Below are 22,072 nucleotides of genomic sequence, written 5' to 3' on the forward strand. Positions count from 1 at the left end.
AAAAATTATATTTATTTATTTTTGAGAGACAGAGCACAAGTAGGGGAGGGGCAGAGAGAGGAGACAGAATCTGAAGCAGGCTCCAGGCTCTGAGCTGTCAGCACAGAGCCCGACGTGGGGCTTGAACTCACAAACCGTGAGATCATGGCCTGAGCTGAAGTTGGATGCTAACGGACTGAGCCACCCAGGTGCCCCACAAAAGGAATAATTTCTGAGACAGAACTTAAAAAATAAAATGCTATCTAAAAGCATCATGTAGATTCTTACCAGTTCTGAAGCTGTTCTTTTCAATAGTCTTTGGAATTTGTCTATGGGCCTAGCACGGTACCATGTACTGACTTGGATATCATAGCACAGGAAACATTAGCCTGACCTTTGAGGACAACCTTGCTGGGAAAATTAAATGTTGCATATGAAGTAAGAAACAGGAAAAGGCTGTATGTGACGAGATATCCAATGAGTGTCACAGAGAAAAAGTTTAAGAGAGAAGAGGAAAACTTCCAGGAGGCCTGGTCACAGGGAGAAAAAGGGCTAAAAGTCAGAGGTAAGAAAAATCCTGCCATTGCTTTGAATTTTTCAATCCAGGCTTCAATTCAGAGCCATCCCTATTCAATCAAACAAGGAATACTTATTGGACATCAAGTGTGAGTAGAGAGGGAATTATAGACTTTATAGAAATGAATATAACACGTCTGTACCCTCAAAAAGGTTAGACTCTAATAAAAAAGCCAGGGTATTTATGCAAATAATTATTATTTTTTAAAATCTCTTTTATTCATCAGATTATAGCCATAAAAAAAACCCCACAGAGTATTCTGCAAATTCACCATTCCTGTGGTTTTCACATCACGGGAACTAAGTTCTGTCAGTGGCCCAGAGAGAACTTTCTGGGGACTTGGTCATGAGATGTTCCAAGGCAATTTCCTACACGCACAGTCGCACCAGGTTGGTCTTAGGCACTTGGGATGCAAAGGAAAAAACTCCTAACCAGACATCAGATCTGCTGCCTCTATCCCAGCTGTGTAAGTCAAGGTGACCCAGGCAAGTCACTAGCCCCGCTTCCGTAAACGAGGGAGCTGGTCTGAGTTCTGTCCTTTCCAAGGACAGGCTTCCTTGTCAGGGGCGGAACAGAAAGACAGCCACTGTGGTTTTCCCTGAGACAACAAAATGGAGCTCAAAGTTAGGGGAAAGGCAAAAGCAGGAGAGAAGTCTCCCCCAAGCAGTGGGGAGTAGCCCCATCCTGCCAGCGAGGTGGGAACAGAATTCTCTTGCAGGAGAAAGGTTTGAGTGAGACAAGCACACACTCCATCCCAGTGTTTCTACTTGCTCAATACTTACTCCTAACTTCATGGACATCATACAATTGCATTTCCAGGTGAGCTTCCGGAAAAACTCATCTGTGCTCTGAGTAGCGATGCCTGTTTTCATCTTCCCAAACAAATGAGTTTGGAATACCTCTAATGTGTGTAAATCCAAAAGGGTTGTGTGTTGATCACCTTTTATTCATTTATTTTTAATTTTTTTAATGTTTATTTAGTTTTGAGAGACAGAGTGTGAGCAGGGGAGGGACAGACAGATATAGAATCCAAAGCAGGCTCCAGGCTCCGAGCTGCAAGCACAGAGCCCCATGTGGGGCTTGAACCCATGAACCGCGAGATCATGACCTGAGCCAAAGTCGGTGCTAAACTGACTGAGCCACCCAGGCTCCCCTGATCATCTTTTAAAAATGAATTTTGATGGGAATGCAAGCTGGTACAGCCACTCTGGAAAATAGTATGGAGGTTCCTCAAAAAATTAAAAATAGAACTGCCCTACAATCCAGCAATTGCACTACTAGGCATTTATCCATGGGGTACAGGTGTGCTGTTTCGAAGGGACACATGCACCCCAATGTTTATAGCAGCACTATCAACAATAGCCAAAGTATGGAAAGAGCCCAAATGTCCCTCGATGGATGAATGGATAAAGAAGATGTGGTATATACATACAATGGAGTATTACTCAGCAATCAAAAAGAATGAAATCTTGCCATTTGCAACTACGTGGATGGAACTGGAGTGTATTATGCTCAGCAAAATTAGACAAAGACAACAATCATATGACTTCACTCATATGAGGGCTTTAAGAGACAAAACAGATGAGCATAAGGGAAGGGAAACAAAATATAAAAACAGGGAGGGGGACAAAATAGAAGAGACTCCTAATATGGAGAACAAACTGAGGGTTGCTGGAGGGGTTGTGGGAGGGGGGATGGGCTAAATGGGTAAGGGGCACTAAGGAATCTACTCCTGAAATCATTGTTGCACTATATGCTAACTAATTGGGATGTAAATTTTAAAAAATAAAAAATTAAATTAAAAAAATAAAGATTACATGAAAAGAAAAAAAACGAATTTTGATTACAGTTTTCTCCTTTGAGGCTTGGATTCTTTGAGCTTTCATTTACAATTCCAGTTTACAAACAGTGACTTTTATCTATTCAAATTGACCAAAACGGGGTTTAAACACCACTTCTGCACAGAGCTTTGTCTTTGCCAATCTCGAAGCGTCATCCCCCTCTGCCTCTCTGTGCCACTTGGCACCCTGGGTCTTCATGAAATTACTGGTTTTTAAGTGAGTTTTGTTTGTTTTGAGAGCAGCAGAGAATTTCTATCAAATAGCACCTTACCTTTGATCTCCAACACAAAAACAAGTACCCTTCTCAGTCTCCTGGGTTCACACCCCGTCCATGAGATTCTGCAAGGGAAACCGAAAAGCAGCTGAAACCCCAAGTTTTGGTGAAGCAGAAATAATGTTCTAAATGCTGCCACCCAGTGAGGGTGACAGTGGCAGACAGACATTTTCCTGCAAGGCCAGTCAGCCTGTTCAGACTCTATTTTGAGAATTCATTTAGAAGAAAGTCCCAGAGCGCCTGGGTGGTTGTCCGTTAAGCGTCGGGCTTCGGCTCAGGTCATGATCTCAAAGGTTGTGGGTTCAAGCCCTGCGTTGGGCTGTGGGCTCTGTGTGGATAGCTCAGAGCCTGGAGCCTGCTTTGGATTCTGTGTGTGTGTGTGTCTCTCTCTTCTCCTCCCCCACTCATGCTCACACTGTCTCTCTCACAAATAAACGTTAACATTTAAAAATAAATAAATAAATAAGCGGAAGGAAGGAAGGAAGGAAGGAAGGAAGGAAGGAATGAGGGAAGGAGGGAAGGAAGGAAGAAGGTAGGAAGGAAGTTGAGATACTAAACTACCTTGGAAAATGAGGCAGATGAAAAGGCCATCTGACATTAATGGAAAAAAAAAAAACCAACCCACCAAGATTGTAATTCAAGTTTTAATTAGTTGAATAATACATTTTCAGAAAGTTGACAAAAGCAATTGTTTCTTTTTTTAAAGCAGTTCCTTCTAAAAGCAGTCATGAGAAAGCAGAGAAAGCACGTTTGCTTCTGACACTTTCTTTTGCTATTGCAAATACCAGCTGTGCCAAGGAGTCCTCAGCCGAGAAACCTTTTCAGTTAACTTGGCCTGAGTGCCGCATCTAGCTGCCCGGTTGAGAAACCGCGAAGGTAGAATGTCGCGGGCAAGATCGCCGCCTGCCGGCCTAAATGATCACCGCACGCAAGTGCCAGAGTGGCATTTGGTTGGCCAGGCGGCCTGCGGATGGAAATGTTTAACTATGCGAGTTCCCTGGCTGGACTTTCTTGGACGATGGATGGGTGATAATATGTGTGTGGTCACCTCAGGAAAGAATGAGAGCCCAGAACTTACCCACGTGAGGAAAGAGTGTTCCCATTTCTGCTGCCACTCTCTTGGAATCCTCTTAGCCTCTGGAATAACTTGTGTTGTCCAAAATGAATGACGTTTTACAACCTTACCTTGTGGAATAGGAGCTCTAGAAAGATGCAGCTTTATGGATTTATTAGTTATTACATTTGAAAGAGCAATCTAAGATCAAGTGGGACGTCATTGGTGACCAATTTCAGCCAGCACAACTTGTACCCAGCACGGTGCTGAGTGTTGTGAACTAGGGATGTTCCCCGGGTCCTTTGCCTCCTACAGACCGCGCGGTCTAGCACTTAGCTTACATCACGTTCTATTTTTTAAGCACGCCCAGTAGATATCCTTTTTAGATCCTTCTTACCGCTCTGAGTGGGTGCAGCATCTGTGCAGATCAGTAGGTCATTCCTTTCCCGAAATACACTTTTTGAGAGAATATTCATCATTTACAGCCACATACTTTGAAGTCAAACAGATCTAGGTTTGCATCCCAGATCCATTACTTAATAGCTGTGTGACCTTGGGCAAGTTGATTAACCTCTCTGGGCCTCAATCTCCTCCTCTTTATTATGATTTTTTTAAGATTTTATTTTTGGGGCGCCTGGGTGGCTCAGTTGGTTAAGTATCCGGCTTCACTCAGGTCATGATCTCACGGTTCTTGAGTTTGAGCCCTGTGTCAGGCTCTATGCTGACATCTTGGAGCCTGCTTCGGATTCTGTGTCCCCCCCCCCCCTCTCTCTCTGCCCTTCCCCCATTCATGCTTTCTCTCCCTCAGAAATAAAATAACCATTAAAAAATTTTTTTTAAATACAGATTTTATTTCTAAGTACTCTCTACACCCAACATGGGGCTTGAACCCACAACCCTGAGATCAAGAGCTGCATACTCTACCGACAGAACCAGCCAGGCTGCCCCATCCTCATCTTTAAAATGTGGATAATAAATTCTACCTCACATGGTCACTGTGAGGATTAAATGAGATAACATGTGCTGATGCATCGAGCAGGGTTTGACCCATACTAAAAGTAAAATGCCAGAAGTATTTCTACATTTAGATTAAATGTATTAAAGTGGTTTTGCTTTCTGACTTATGGAATGGGACTTAGGTGACACAAGAGCATTGCCAAATTTTTGTATTTCTCAAGCTCTTTGGAGCCACCTTGACCCCTCATACTGAGGCAAACAAGTCTGCTTCCCTAGCTGTCAGGGGAGGAAGGTGGCCGTCTTACCCCTGCTGGAGCTCACACCAGGTATGTTTGTGAGTAGTCACACAGACCCCACGATGTCCCTGAATTTGACACTGGTGCCAGGATCCATACTATTTGGGTTTATCTAAGTAACCAGAACCCACGCACTTCAATTTTTTTGAAGCTGGAGAAGTGCCTTTTGAAAGTGGTCAGTTTTCTGTATCTGGAGTTTGATCAGTTTTAGGGCGGCTTCCTTTGCTTGGGGAAAATCTCCAGGATGGGCCTTTTAGTGACACAAATATAAACAACTCTTGGTGACAACTGTGTGGTCACCTGATAGCGAAAATACCGATGCTTCACACTGGGATGTCCTGTGAATGTGACTGGTGGAGGTGTCTCTGACCTAATATGTCCTTACGGGGTCAGAGGGCTTTGGGCCGTAAAGATCAATCAAGACTGCACCATCGGTAAACGTGATGATTTGTTCTTGGGGGATAGGAGTGCCCAAGAATCTTCCACAGGAGATCAGGAGCAGGGGCTGGCCCAGGCAGGAAGGATGAGCAGCTTCTGGGCCTCACCTGGAGGGAGCCCCAGAGGAACCGGCCTGGATTGCTGGGCTGGGGCAGGGAGGGACCTCCCTCGGAGTGGAAGGGGTTGTTCCTGCACTTAATAAGGCGCACGTTGGCCATTGGCCGAGGCACTTCTGAGGCTGACAGGTAGGCTGGCCTGTCGAGGCAGAGGAAGGAGATGCCAAGGCAGAGAGAGGGCCAGGAAGAGATTCCTTAAGTCGTGAAATTAGACTGTCCAGAGCAAGGCCTGGGAATCTATTCAACTGGTGTTCCAAATTAGTGACTTACAACCTTGGCTGCGTGTTAGTATCTTCAGGGAGCTTTCAAAAACTACAGACATCCAGGGGTACCTGGGTGGCTCAGTTGGTTGAGTGTCTGACTCATGATTTTGGCTCGGGTTGTAATCTCACGGTTTGTGAGATTGAGCCCTGTGTTGGGCTGCGTGCGGGCAGCACGGAGCCTTCTTGGGATTCTCTCTCTTACTCCCTCCCTCTCTGCCCCTCCTCTGCTTGAGTGCACGCACGTGCTTTCTCACACTCTCTTTCAAAATAATAAATTAAAAAAAAACAAGAAACAACTACATATGTCCAGTATATACCCAAAAGGATTGAAAATAGATGTTAAACATTTGTGTACGAATGTTCATAGCACTATTCACAGTAGCCAAAAGGTGGAAACAAGCCACATGTCCAGCGATAGATGAGTGGATAAACAAATTATGCAATATCCGTATGATGGACTATTATCTTGCCCTAAAAAGGACTAAGGTACTGACACGTGCCCCAACACGGCTGAACTTTGAAAGCATTATGCTAAGTGATAGAAGGCAGATACAAAGGTCCCATTTTGTAGGATTCCTTTTACGTAAAATATCCAGAGTAGTTAAATCCGTAGAGATAGAAAGCAGATTTATGGTTGCCAGGGGCTGGGTTAAGAGTGAAATGGGGAGTGGTTAACGCATACAGGTTTTATTTTAGGGTGACGAATGTGTTTTGGAACCAAATAGAGGCGGTGAATGTGAATGTACTAAATGCCACTGAACTGTTTGCTTTTAAGTAATTCTATGTTATGTGAATTTCACCTCAATAAAAATATTACAACATTTATAAAACATACAAGTGCCCAGGCCCCACTGCGGACTAGTTAGACCAGGGCCTCTGGACTTGGGGCCAGAGATGGATACACTTAGAAGCTCCGAGTTGGTTCCAGGTGCATCCCAGGCTGAGAACCCCACTCACAGGGGATTTGCTGCTATCTCTCAGAAGTGTAGCACTCGGCTCATACCTGGTCCATCACCATGTCTCCAGTCAGGTATCCCCCTCCTTTGGAAAGCTGTCTTCAAGGATGCTCCCTCCTCCTGCTCTGCCAGGCTAGGTGACCTAGGTGACAGGCTCCTTCCCCTGAAAGCCCATGGCTTCTTCCAGAGCACGTCTCGCACCTGGTTGCCAGACTTCGAGATTTCTGAGGGAGGCACCAGGCCTTCTTTCTGACTTGGTTTCCCCAGGGCCCATTCCAGGGTTTGGCACAGAGGGGAGCCTAGAAACATGGAGTGAATAAGTGAACAGATGAGTAGCGGGTGAGTGAACGGGAGCCTGGCTCACCTGCGTCTTGTCCCCCCCACCACTGAGCTTGCCCAGAGCTTTCCCAGCACAACAGCTGAAGGGTCCTTTGGGAGGGCTTTGGTTCCTCCTACAGGTGTATTCCTACAAAGTTGAGCAGCTTCGGTGCTGGCGGCTGAAGGTGTTTCCACCTGAATTGTCAGGAAGCGAGCTTCTCGAGCTTCTCGTGCTCTGCGTGTTGGAACCACCTGGGGAGCCAAGGCCCCTCAGCATCTGACTCAGCTGGTCTGGGGTGGGACCAGGGAGGACACGGAGGTTTCTCAAAGCCCCCAGATGATTCTCATGTGCAGCCAATATCACAAACCACCGTATGAATGCTTGATTGCTGCATTCTTGAATCATTTTCTTCGTAAAATCCCAGACCGTTCAGAAAATGACCGTCACGTTTCCTTACTTGGAAACAAGAGGATGTTTAGCACAAGCATGGCAGATGCCTTGAATTTGCTCTCGAATTCAATGCCATTTCTTTGAGTGTTATTACCTTCAGGGTCAGACAGCCTGTGGGGGCGATGATTTGTCCCTCGTCCACTGGTTGCGCTGGGCGGTCCCGAGGGGCGAGCAAAGAGGCTGGGTGGCAGCCAGCGAGGCAATCGCTCATTCTGTCCGTGTCTGCGTGGTTTTAATGCTGCTGAAGTGAGAAGGCTCCCAGGACTTGAAGAGGCTGGAGGATTGTCTTCCCTCCCTCATCTGTAAACAAAGAGAGAGAGAGCAGGGGGAAGGCAGCCTTGTGACCTGATATTCCAGACCTCTCCCCTTCCCTCGGCATAGTCTACGGAAATGCAACAGCATGTTCCATAGTTACAATGAAAAACGGCTTTTCACTCCGTGTGTTCGTTTTGTTAGAATTATCGTACTTTTCTGTTGAAGAAACAAAATGCCTACACTCCTTGTTTTTGTTAAATAAGCTTAAATATTTGTTGTTCGGGGTGCTATTTCGCTGCTGGTGTTTGTTGTTTCTCTTAATATAATGTGACAAAAAATAACTCACTTAAATATGCATGACTAAGTCTTAGGTATGATCCTGATCAATGACTTCACAAATACTGGTTTGGATTTTTAAAATTAGTATTGTGCTACAGTACACAAAATATAAACTTGACCGTTCTAAAGCACGAATCTGCGGCGTTCAATAGATTCACAGTGTCACGCAACCAGCTGGCTCCATCTAGTTAGAAGCACTGCATTTCAGAGATTTCTTATCACCCCTGCACCCGTCAAGAGGTCACCCCCCCCCCCCATTCCCTCTATCCAGAATAGACAAATCCAGAGACAGAAAGCAGGATTGTGGCTGTCAGGTGCTGGAGTGGGAGTTACTGGGGACAAATGGAGAGTGACTGCCAAAGGGCATATTTTTTTTTAATGGTAATGAAAATATTCTATAATTGATTGTGGTGGTGGGTGCATGAGTCTGTGAATATGCTAAAAGCCACTGAATTTAAAATTTTAGGTGGATGCATTGGATGGTATGTGAATTATATTATATTTAAGAAAAAAACCAACAAAACACTAATGTCTAATTTACTGAGCTTTGACTAAGCCTTGGACTTGTGGTATTTATTGGTTTGCCTCTGTGAGTATTTTCCGAGACTAGAGCTGTGACTCTGGGGAGTTTAATAAAATGGCCAGCTCTCTCAGGGAACTCCCAAAGCAAAAACCACATTCCTTCTCCCTGTTTCTTGGGAAAACTAGGCTGCCTGCTGTAGTTTAGATTTATTATTCAGTAAGGAGCATGGCAAGACTATCCATTTTCCTCTGAGCGCAGCTCTATCCATGGGTTTTGAAGGTGGTGTTTTCATCAGCATTATTTCCCAAAAAGTCTATACATTTATTTTTTGTCCAAGGGTAGTTTGATAGAAAATGCTGACATCCTCAAATGGTTGATGTTCTGCTTCTACTTTTTATTTCTAGGTTTATTGTGTTACGATCAGAGAATGTGATTTATACTATTCCTAATTTGTTATGTATAATGGATTTTCCTTTGTGTTCATTTTTCTTTCTTTTTTTAGAGTGTGTGTATGAGCGGGGACAGAGGGAGAAAGAGAGAGAGAAAGAATCCCAAGCAGGCCCCATGCTAAGTGCAGAGCCCAATGTGAGACACAATCACACGGTCCTGGGATCATGACCTGAGCCAAAATCAGGAGTCAGATGCTCAACCGACTGATCCACCCAGGTACCCCTGGGTTCATTTTTTTTTTCAATATATGAAATTTATTGTCAAATTGGTTTCCATACAACACCCAGTGCTCATCCCAAAAGGTGCCCTCCTCAATACCCATCACCCACCCTCTCCTCCCTCCAACCCCCCATCAACCCTCAGTTTGTTCTCAGTTTTTAACAGTCTCCTATGCTTTGGCTCTCTCCCACTCTAACCTCTTTTTTTTTTTTTTCCTTCCCCTCCCCCATGGGTTTCTGTTAAGTTTCTCAAGATCCACATAAGAGTGAAACCATATGGTATCTGTCTTTCTCTGTATGGCTTATTTCACTTAGCATCACACTCTCCAGTTCCATCCACGTTGCTACAAAAGGCCATATTTCATTCTTTCTCATTGCCACATAGTATTCCATTGTGTATATAAACCACAATTTCTTTATCCATTCATCAGTTGATGGACATTTAGGCTCTTTCCATAATTTGGCTATTGTTGAGAGTGCTGCTATGAACATTGGGGTACAAGTGGCCCTATGCATCAGTGCTCCTGTATCCCTTGGATAAATTCCTAGCAGTGCTATTGCTGGGTCATAGGGTAGGTCTATTTTTAATTTTCTGAGGAACCTCCACACACCCCTGGGTTCATTTTTATATAACTTTTTCCATTCATACTTGAAAAGAAGTCTACTCTTTTCAAGGGATACAGTTGAGAATATTAGTGACTGGTTATATTGTTCTTTTAGTTTATTGATAAGCACATATATTATTAATAATCATGTTGATAAAATTTTTATAGTATAAAATACCATAATTATTTAAGTAATTAACTATATTATTGTTACTATAATTGTCTTACCTTTTTGCACTATCTAGTCCAGCAAGGATTGAAATAAGCGGGTGAAAGTCCACCAGCACTGTTGTATTTCTGCTGGTTTTGCTTGGTTATTCCTGCAATTTGTCGACCCGTAAGAAACAGGAGACTAAAATGAGGTACCTCTTCTCAGCTTTCACTGAGGACCCAAAGTGAGGTGAGACAACACAGCAGATGCCAGCAACCCCACCTCCTCCACGAGGGGCAGGATGGCCTGAGCAGGACGTGCTAAGAGGCTATAAAAATGTGAAGTGTAAGAACTACACTTCAATTAATCTTACAATTAGGAAGAAATGAGGCAAAGCATAAAAATAATTTAGGTGATAGAATGTTATGCCACTGTTAAAATATTAACATATTCAAAATATTTCAATGAATAATGATGTGGCAAAAAGATCATAACATACTATTAATTCTGATTTTATAAAATACACGCATATATAGAAAAAAGGAAGGGCGCCTGGGTGACTCAGTGGTTACGCGTCTGACTCTTGATCAGGTCATGATCTCACCATTTGTGAGTTTGGGACCCAGGTCAGGCTCTGCGCTGACAGTGTGGAGCCTGCTTGGGATTCTCTCCCTCTCTCTGCCCCTCCCCTGGTCTTGCTCTCTCTCTCTCAAAAATAAATAAACTTAAAAAAAAAATAGGAAAGAAATACCCCAATTGAGATTTCAGGTACTTTTTCTTCTTGACATTTGTCTGGATTTTAGAAATTTCTTACAATAAATATTGGTTTCTTTTGAAATCATTTTTATGATGAGGAAAAAGAAACAGTTAAAAAATAGTTAAAAATGCCTAAGTAATCACCTTCCTGTGCTAGCTACCTTTACTCTTCAACTGAAGACCAATACATGAGTGAAAAGCAATGGATTTGGGGGTGATCTTCCTCTTACACAAGGTCCCAGAGGAGGCCGGGGGCCACTGACCTGGCTTCATTAGCCGGCAGTTTGAATAGCAGATTCTGTTGCTCATTTTCCCAGTAAATGGGCAGAATATCTCTAGAGGATGCGTCAAGTTCTCCCCTTTCTCATACACTTATTTGGGGCTGGTGCTGGGACTCCAGTTTTATGTTTAATCACGGCTCTGAAATTCAGTTGCCATAGATACAGAGGACCAGGATGATGTCTGATGTCACCGTTGCCATTTGCCTCATGAGCTGGTTTAAACTGACCTTTAAAACTTAAGCTTAATTACCTTTGCTGCCAAAAGCGGCCCCCAGGGAATACGCCATAATGAATTCATATCTTGACAATCACTTCCTTCTTTCCTCATCATTAAAACTTATTTTCTGGTCTGCCACTGAATCCACACTAGGCCTCTCTGAATTCCACATTTTCCAAATCCATATGAGACAAAATTCCTTATCTGCACCCTAACTTCTCCCTGGAGAGGAGGGCCTAGATCCAGGAAGAAGGTGGCCTTGTTCCTTCTTTCAACCTTCTACTCTTCCTTTCACTGGGGTCACTTGGCAGGAGCAAAGGAGGGGGAGGGATTATCCAAAGCACACTCCACTCCAACCCTTCCCGTCTCTCTCACTCAACACAGCAATGTCTTTTCTATAGATGCTCTGGAAAACACCTCTATAATGAAGCTTGCTGTGGTTTGAGTTTTTTAAAGTGTTCTTACCAATTATGGAAAGTATCAGCCATGCTCTCACGCTGCATGCCCATACGCACAGTTGCAAAGGCCACAACCCATAGCTTCAGCTGGTCCACACACAGATGAACACACATTTTCAGTTATTTCATTCTTTGAACAAATGTCCTAGAAATTTGGGATCCAGCAATGAACAAAACAGACCAGGAAACCAGTCTCCTGGAGCTACTTTGAATGGAGGAGGCTGAAATGAAACTGATACCCTCAGAAGTAACTCTACAGTCCCTCTGATGTCAAGTGCTGTGAGGGAAGCATACAGGGTACCATGAGAGCCTATTTCTCCTCTGTGGGGTGGGGTAGGGGAGGGGGCAAAGTCTCCCTGTGGCATTTACACTAAGACCTGAACATCGGCAATCCAGATTTTCTGTATAAGAGATGATTCAGGACAGTACTCAGGTTAAAGAAAATAATTGCTCATGTCAGAAAAGGGGAGGTGATGAATAAGGCTCCTCCAAATGCCCCTTTATCACCAATAGTGGACACGGTAATTGACGTAGTCAAAGGGAGCAAGTGCAAAGGTCCTGAGGTCAGTCTCCTAGTGGGGCATTCCAATAAAAGGTCTAAACACAAATTATTGTTATAAACAAGTGGTTCTCAAACTTTTTGGTCTCAGAACCCTTTACTCTATGAGAATTATTAGGGACTCCAAAGAGCTTTTGGTCATATAGAGTATATCTACCAAAAATAAACTACCTATTAGAAATTAAAACAAAATTTAAAAACTATTATTTAAATTTTAATTCTTTAAAAAATAATAGACTGGGGCACCTGGGTGGCTCAGTCAGTTAAGCTTCTGACTTTGGCTCAGATCATGATCTTGTAGTTCATGAGTTTGAGCCTGGCATCAGGCTCTGCATTGACAGTGCAGAGCCTGCTTGGGATATTCTCTCTCTCTCTCTCTCTCTCTCTCTCTCTCTCTCTGTCTCTCCTTGCACTTTTGTGCGACCTTTCTGTCTTAAAATAAATAAATAAACTTAAAAAAATAATAAACCAATTATGAAAAAGTAGGATATCTTAATGGTATTTTTAGATAATTGTACGGATCCTTCTTTGTTACTATACCCAAACTCGATCACTGAGAGTTTATCTGTAAAGGTTACAGTGTTTGGGTGCCTAGGTGGCTCAATCGGTTGTGTCTGACATTTGATCTCAGCTCAGGTCTTGATCTCAGGGTCATAGTTTCAAGGTCCACGTCATGCCCAGTGTGGAGCCTACTTAAAAAAATAAAAGGTTAACTGCAGTGTGGAATGTGAAACCCTATCAATGAATTATTTTACTTTGTTATGTTAAAATCCATTGGTCCAACTTACTCTTTGAATGCATCTTTACCCATGCATGATTTTGTAAAATCATGTTTAGGTCATTTAGAAAATTTTGGTTCATTGACCAAATTGTACAGATTTTCCAATTTTTTTCATTATATCAAATTTAAAAACCATGTATGTTAATATCACTGCCAAATCTCTTTTAAGTATTAGAAGGCTATCTATCTCACTGCAGCCAATACAGGTTTTCCAAATGTTAATTTCACCTAAAAGCTCAAATTTTATCATTGCCCATAGATATTTCCATTGTTTTCCTTGACAGCCTCCCTTCATTCATTTTCAAGAAGATGTCTGCCAAACACTCAAGTCTGAATAATCATAGTTTGCAAATCATTCTTTCAAGTAAAGGTGATGTCACCTAATGAATAAAGGACCTAGTTAGGCTGGCAATTCTATCACAACATGCTTTTCCTCTATATAACCAATGTCTTTTTAGATCTGCAGAAGAAATGTTTTCTGCTTATTTCCTAGCTCATCATGCAGAATCTTAAAAAAAAAAAAACAAAAAAACAAAAACCATGTCCTCAAAGGTCCAGATTTAATAAAATTAATAATGTAAATGGCTTCATCAAAGACATTACCAAGTGAAAATGGTGCCCCCCCCCCCATGAGTGTGTGATGGTGAAGAAACAGGCCAAGTTTGTGTTTAGATCTCTTTTACTGTGTTAGCTTCGAAATATATCTCAAATCCAACCATTTCTCTCTTTAACCTACTTTTCCCTGCCTGGTCTGAGCTGCTCCAGCAGCTCCCTAACTGGAGTCACACTGCCACACTGGTGGCATGCTGGGCCACTACCGCAGCCCCCCCTCCCCAACCCCCTCAGCAGCCTCTTTCCCTGGCTGCCCTCCAGAACAGCACACACGCCCCATTGTGCCTGCTTCATGTTTTCTTCCTGGCACTCCCCATGGACATTGTATTTTTCTGTATGTGGTTTTACTTATTTTTCCTTTTACTACCTAAAGGTGAGCTCAGCAGGTGGGGACTTTATTTGGTTCATGCAACTAGGGCTGTGTCCAGCACATAGCAGCTGCTGAATGAACATTTGTTGAGCCAAGAAGTGAAATCTCAGAGATGCCCATGCCCAATTCTCCCTAACTAAACACCCCAAAGACTTGTCTTTCCTTCTCTTCCTCTCTCCCTCCCTGCCTTGTGTTTTTGGGCCAGGCCCTCTGCTCCACCTTGGGAATATAAAGGCAGACAAAACACAGTCTCCGCCTTCAGGAATCTCACATTTCCATGCAGAGCACACACACATCCACAAATGATTCTCAAGTGGCTCTGCAGATGGGGGCCCTGGACTTGTAGTGGCAGAGACCTGGGTTCAGACCCTCAGTCTTAACCTTTCTGAGCCCCAGTTTCCTCATCTGTAAAATGGCAATAATAGTACCTGCTGTTCACATGGGTGGTGAGAATCAAATGAGCTAAAAATATAATGACATGTCTCACATATTACTAATGGATGTTTTAAGTAATGAAGGTGGAATTTGAGTCTTAAGGACTATATATTAAAAATATATACAGAGTTCACCAGAGTTGGGGACAGGGAGTGGCGGCAGTGTGTGTGTATGTGTGGGGGTCTTCCTAGAGGCATTGCTGACATGGGGAGATTTGGTGAGGTGGGTATCCCGAGCTGGGAGTGATGGGATGAGGCTAGAGAGGTTGGCAGAAGCCTAATGGCAGAGGAGTTTGTGGCCTTGCTGGGGGCTTCTTGCCTGTGGGCAGGGAGGGGAGACCTAACCAAAGCACCGCTTATGATGATTGGTAGCATGGTGCTGGATGGATGGCGGAGGCAGGGAGACCACTGAGGCCGCAGGATCCATAGGAGATAGTGGGGGGGTTGGGGGCAGGCTAGGAGACTGGGAGTGAGCCTGCATTGGGGACGACTTTGAATGCCATGCGGCAGACTTGGGCCATAATTACGACCCTCTTCTTGCTTTTTGTCCCAACTGTCAGGTGAGGTATTTGTTGCCGCCAAGTTGCCTGTCCCTCCCGTCTGTCTCAATAAGGTGATGTGGATGAATCCAGGATGTTAATTTCTGCAATGAGGCAGAATATCTTAACAGCCAGGCTGACACTCTCCTAAATTGTTTTGTTTTATAGAAAGGGACATTTGGAGTCCTTCCTTAATTAGTTAATTGGCTGGTTTAGATACATCACATTTTGTTCCAAAAAAAGATCTTGTTCTAACTCTTACTCAGTAAGCGTTTACTGGCCGATAAATGTTAAAGATATGATGTATTTTTTGGAGTACAATAGTCTTTGTTAATTATTTATAATAGAATGTTTTAAAAATTAACTCTGCTCCTTTGATCTCCACGGAAGGGCTGGAAATCCAGTGCATCCTATACTGGATACATGTCCCTTACTATATAAAGGTAACCATGCTTATTCAAGAGAAAGTACACAATTAAATGAAGCTCAAAGCAAAATCTTCCTACTCACCAGCATCCTCACCTTCCTAAGCTACTCCTCAGGGGTGTGGATGTGGTCTGTTAGACATTTTCTAACCAAAACCAGGGGCACCTGGGTGGCTCAGTCGGTTAAGCCTCTGACTTCAGCTCAGGTCATGCATGATCTAATGGTTTGTGAGTTCGAGCCCCATATCAGGCTCGCTGCTGTCAGCACACAGCCCGCTCTGGATCCTCTGCCCCTCCCCCACCTGCACTGTCTCTCAGTCTCTCTCAAAATAAATAAATAAACTTTAAAAAAGAATTAAAAAACCAAAACCAGAAATGAGCTCATGCTCTACACCCTGTTTTGTAACTTGCTTTTCTCCTTCAACAATAGATGGCCAAGGCCTTTTGCGGGGTCCAGGCATTGACTTGCACCCCCTTCTATGTACTGGCTGAAGAGTCCTGTCCACGCAGAATTTGTTCTTAAAGGCATCGGTGGCCTTGAGCACCGCCATCTCTATCAGAAAAAGCAGACTTCGAAGAGGCCAATACAATTTTCAAGGGGATCCTTGAAAAAAAGTTTTTGTAAATCGCCAGCCTGTGGCTGGATGCCATGGGCCTCAGACTCCTGGAAACTGCAAATGTCCCCCAGCAGCAAGAGGGTCGTGGGCAGACCCAGACCAGCAGCAGAGAGCAGTAGATGGTGGGGGCAAGATACACGGCTGTGTTGCTGGATAAGATTCCTGCTGTAGGGGATCCCAGAGCCCCAGCAAAGCGTGTTGTGGTCCCATTTTCCACTTCCTCTGGGGTTTTGGTCATTGAGAATAAGAAATATGACAAGTTGATTTATTTTATGAGGAAAAGTTCCTCCCAGGAAAACGAATCATTAACATGCACTCAGCATAGTCAAGCAATGATGTTTCTTTAGTGTAATGGGTTAGTTCTATAAAACACAAAGAAAATCCTTTATGCTTGCATATAAAGACCTGTACAAAAATAGTTTCTGCTGGATTATTTAATATTTTAAAAATTGGGCATAATTCCAATGTCCATCAGCAGGAGTATGAATAAATAAATCGAGGCAGGGTTGCTAGAGGGGAGGTGGGTGGGAGGATGGGCCAAATGGGTGATGGGTATTAAGAGGAGCATGGGATGCACACTGGGTGTTATATGTAAGTGATGAATTGGGGTGCCTGGGTGGCTCAGTAGGTTAAGCGTATGACTCTTGATTTCGGCTTAGGTCACGATCTCACAGTCCATGACTTCGAGCCCTGCATCCAGCTCTATGCTAACAGTGTGGAGCCTGCTTGGGATTCTCTTTCTCTCTCTCTCTGCCCCTCCCTCGCTTGCTCTCTCTCTCTCTCAAAATAAATAAAAAGTAAACTTAAAAAATTTTTAGTAAAAAAATAAGTGATGAATCACTGAAACCAATACTGCACTGTATATTTTAACTTCAATTTAGATAAATAAATTTTTAAAAATGCGAAGTTACAAAAGTTAAATGAATTATAATTTTAACTGCATTTTAAAGATAGTACATGTGAAATTATTAAGTCCAGATAATCAATAAACTCAAATGCATACATAGGAAAAAAATAAATAAATTGAGGCACATTCATAGGCTAGACCACTTGACAGCAATTAAAATGAATGGACTAAAACTTATTATTTTTATTCATTTATTTATTTACTTATTTATAATATAATTTATTGTCAAATTGGTTTCCATACAACACCTAGTGTTCATCCCAACAACTGCTCTCCTCAATGCCCATCACCCACTTTCCCTTCTCCCCCAACCCCCATCAAACCTCAATCTGTTCTCTGTATTTGAGAGTCTCTTATGGTTTGCCTCCCTCCCTCTCTGTAACTTTTTTTTCCCCTTCCTCTCCCCCATGGTCTTCTGTTAAGTTTCTCAAGATTCACATATGAGTGAAAACATATGGTATCTGTCTTTCTCCGCCTGACTTATTTCACTCACCATAATACCCTCCAGTTCCATCCACATTGATGCAAATGGCCAGATTTCATTCTTTCTCATTGCCAAGTAGTATTCCATTGTATACATAAACCACATCTTTATCCATCCGTCAGTTGATGGACATTTAGGCTCTTTCCATAATTTGACTATTGTTGAAAGTGCTGCTATAAACATTGGGGTACATGTGCCCCTATGCATCAGCACTCCTGTATCCCTTGGGTAAATTCCTAGCAGTGCTACTGCTGGGTCATAGGATAGTCCTATTTTTAATTTTTTAAGGAACCTCCACACTGTTTTCCAGAGCAGCTGCACCAGTTTGCATTCCCACCAACAGTGCAAGAGGGTTCCCGTTTCTCCACATCCTCACCAGCATCTATAGTCTCTTTATTTGTTCATTTTGGCCACTTTGACTGGCATGAGGTGGTACCTCAGTGTGGCTTTGATTTGTATTTCCCTCATGATGAGTGACATTGAACATCGTTTCATGTGCCTGTTGGCCATCTGGATGTTTTCTTTGGAGAAGTGTCTGTTCATGTCTTCTGCCCATGTCTTCACTGGATTATTTTTTTTTCAGGTGTGGAGTTTGGTGAGTTCTTTAATAGATTTTAGATACTAGCCCCTTATCTGATATATCATTTGCAAATGTCATTTCCCATTCCATTGGTTGCCTTTTAGTTTTGTTGACTGCTTCCTTTGCAGTGCAGAAGTTTTTATCTTTTTTTTTTAAACGTTTATTTATTTTTGAGATAGAGAGAGACAGAGCATGAACGGGGGAGGGTCAGAGAGAGAGAGGGAGACACAGAATCGGAAACAGGCTCCAGGCTCTGAGCCGTCAACACAGAGCCTGATGAGGGGCTTGAACTCACGAACCACGAGATCATGACCTGAGCCGAAGTCGGACGCTTAACCAACTGAGCCACCCAGGCGCCCCCAGAAGCTTTTTATCTTGATGAGGTCCCAATAGTTCATTTTTGCTTTTAATTCCCTTGCCTTTGGAGATGTGTTGAATGAGAAATTGCTGTAGCTGAGATCAAAGAGGTTGTTTCCTGCTTTCTCCTCTAAGGTTTTGATGGTTTCCTGTCTCACATTCAGGTCTTTCATCCATTTTGAGTTTGTTTTTATGTATGGTGTAAGAAAGTGGTCTAGTTTCATTCTTCTGCATGTTGCTGTCCAGTTCTCCCAGCACCATTTGTTAAAGAGACTGTCTTTTTTCCATTGGATACTCTTTCCTGCTTCGTCAAATATTAGTTGGCCATACATTTGTGGGTCCAATTCTGGGTTCTCTGTTCTAGTCCATTGTTTCTGTGCCAATACCATACTGTCTTGAAGTGGACAAGTTCCTAAACACCCACACACTACCAAAACTCAAATGTGAAGAAATAGAAAATTTGAACAGACCCATTACTAGTGAAGAAATTGAATCCTTTATCAAAAATCTCCCAACAAATAAGACCAGATGGCTTCCCTGAGGAATTTTACCAGACATTTACATTTTTTTTAATGTTTATTTACTTTTGAGAGACAGAGAGAGAGAGAGACAGAGCACGAGCAGGGGAGGAGCAGAGAGAGAGGGAGACAAAGAATCTGAGTAGGCGCCAGGCTCTGAGCTGTCAGCACAGAGCCAGATGAGGGTCTCAAACTCACGAACTGTGAGGTCATGACCTGAGCCAAAATTGGACGCTTAGCCATCTGAGTCACCCAGGCGCCCCTCTACCAGACATTTAAAACAGAGTTAATACCTATCTTTCTCAAGCTGTTCCAAAAAAAGAAATGGAAGGAAAACTTCCGGACTCATTCTATGAAGCCAGCATTACTTTGATTCACAAACCAGACAGAGATCCAGCAAAAAAAAAAAACAAAAAAAAAAAACAAAACAAAACACTACAGGCCAATATCCCTGATGAATATGGATGCAAAAATTCTCAACAAGATACTAGCAAATCGAATTCAACAGCAAGCATATAAAAAGAATTATTCACCATCATCAAGGGAGATTCACTCCTGGGTTGCAGGGCCATTTCAACATTCTCAAATCAATCAATGTGATACATCACATTAATAAAAGAAAGGATAAGAACTTTATGATCCTGTCAATAGATGCAGAGAAAGCATTTGACAAAATACAGCATCGTTTCTTAATAAAAACCCTCAAGAAAGTCAGGATAGAAAGAACATACTTAAACATCATAAAAGCCATTTATGAAAAGCCCACAGCTAATATCATCCTCAATGGGGAAAAACTGAGAGCTTTCCCCCTGAGATCAGGAACACGACAGGGATGTCCACTCTCACCACTATTGTTTAACATAGTGTTGGAAGTCCCAGCATCAGTAATCAGACAACAAAATGAAATAAAAGGCATCCAAACTGGCAAAGAAGGAAGTCAAACTTTCAATTTTCGCAGACGACATGACACTGTACGTGGAAAACCCAAAAGACTCCACCAAAAGTTTGCGAGAACTGATACATGAAATCAGCAAAGTCGCAGGGTACAAAATCAACATACAGAAATCAGTTGCATTTTTATACACCAATAATGAAACAACAGAAAGAGAAATAAAGAAATTTATCCCATTTACAATCGCACCAAGAACCTAAAATACCTAGGAATAAACCTAACCAAAGATGTAAAAGATCTGTATGCTGAGAACTATAGAAAGCTTATGAAGGAAATTGGAGACGATATAAAGAAATGGAAAAACATCCCGTGCTGATGGATTGGAAGAATATTGTTAAAATGTCAATACTACCCAAAGCAGTCTACACATTCAATGCAATCCCAATCAAAGTTGCACCAGCATTCTACTCAAAGCTAGAACAAACAATCCTAAAATTTGTATGGAACCACAAAAGACCCCGAATAGCCAAAGTAATATTGAAGAAGAAAACCAAAGCAGGAGGCATCACAATTCCAGACTTTAGCCTCTACTACAAAGCTGGACTAGATCTTAAAATCATGTTGAGTGAAAGGGCAAGCAGCAGAATGTTAGGTATGGTGTGAGACTTTCAAAAACACACAGAATGTTGTACATTTTTATGGATGTGTGTGATCTGTAAGAAAGTGTAAAAAAAAACCACCAGAGGTCATGGTGCTGACCTTGGGGAGGCAGATGTGGAAGACACTGCCTGCCTGGACCACATCAGGTCCTTCACCTGCACCTGTGATGTTAATTCCTTTTTTGATTAAAAAAAACACGTAACACAATTTACCATCTTAACCATCTCTAAGTGACCAGTTCAGTCATGGTAAGTATATTCACACTGTCGTGAAATAACAAATCTCCAGAATGTTTTCATTTTACAAAATTGAAACCAAACCCATAAACAATAATTCCCCACCCCCCACCCCTGGCAACCACTATTCTATTTACTTCTGCAAATTTGACTACTCTAGTCACCTCATATAAATGGAATCATACCACAGTTATCTTATTATGACTGGTTTGTTTCATTTAATGCCATGTCCTCAAGATTCATCCATGTGGTAGCACGCATGAGAGTTTTTTTGCCTTTTTAAGGCTGAATAATATTCCATTTACAACATATTCTTAACTATTTATCTGTTGATGGATTTGGGGCTGTGTCTACCTCTTGGCTCTTGTGCATAGTGCAGCCATACACATGGGTATGCAAATATCTCTTCAGACCTTGCTTTCAATTCTTTTGATGTATACCCAGACATGGGATTGCTGGGTCATATGGTAGTTCTATTTTTAATTTTTTTGAGAAGCATCTATACTGTTTTCTACAGCAGCTGTACCATTTTACATTCTCAACAACGTGCACAAGGGTTCCAATTGTTCCACAACCTGGCTAACACTTGCTGTTTTGTTTGTTGTTGTTGTTATCATTTATAGCAGCCATCCTAATGGGTGCAAGGTGATAACTCACTGTGGCTTTGATTTGCTTTTGCCTAATGATTTAATAGTAATCATTTTTATGTGGTTGTTATCCATTTGTATATTGTCTTTGGAGAAATGTTGTGCAGCCCTTTGCTCATTTTTAAGTCAGGTTACTTGATTTTTTGTTGTTGAGTTATGGGAGCTCTTTATACATTCTGGATATTAACCCTTTATCAGATATATGATTTGCTAACATCTTTACCCATTCCACAGGTTACCTTTCACTCTGTTGATTGTATTAATTTCTTTTTAAGAAGGCACAAATATGAAAAAGATGAACTTTTGCTCGTGAGTCCTTGTTATATTACTCTTTATGCTTTCATTAAAATTTTTTTATTTTTATTTTTGAGAGAGAGAAAGAGAGAGAGGGAGCATGCAAGCAGGGGAAGGGCAGAGGGAGAAAGAGAGAGAATGTTAGGCAGGCTCCATGCTCAGCACAGAGCCCAACACGGGGCTCAAACTCACGACTCTGGGATCATGACCTGAGCAGAAATCAAGAGCTGAACATTCAACTGAATGCGCTATCAAGGCACCCCGTATTTAAAACATTTTTAAAATTAAAAAAAAAAGGTTGGGGTGCCTGGGTGGCTCAGTCAGTTAAGCATCTGACCTCGGCTCAGGTCATGATATCACGGTTTGTGGGTTCGAGCCCCACGTCAG

General features: G+C 42.4%; 1 protein-coding gene across 3 annotated transcripts in view; it reads right to left on the reverse strand.

Moving 5' to 3' along the window:
• Positions 1–22,072, reverse strand: part of GINS3 (GINS complex subunit 3) — a 91,367-nt gene that overhangs the window by 47,347 nt on the left and 21,948 nt on the right. For 2 of the 3 annotated variants that reach the window (XM_047836400.1, XM_047836399.1), the window contains exons 2-4: positions 7,615–7,820; positions 6,799–7,050; positions 2,669–2,736 (exon numbers count right to left, since the gene is read on the reverse strand). The gene's annotated coding sequence lies outside the window, so the exon portion shown is untranslated. Of the gene's footprint in view, positions 1–2,668; positions 2,750–6,798; positions 7,051–7,614; positions 7,821–22,072 lie in introns of those variants that run through there. The other variant, XM_047836402.1, reaches the window with a different exon arrangement.

Source organism: Prionailurus viverrinus, chromosome E2 (genome assembly GCF_022837055.1).
Source record: "Prionailurus viverrinus isolate Anna chromosome E2, UM_Priviv_1.0, whole genome shotgun sequence".
In the NCBI taxonomy this organism is placed as follows: domain Eukaryota; kingdom Metazoa; phylum Chordata; class Mammalia; order Carnivora; family Felidae; genus Prionailurus; species Prionailurus viverrinus.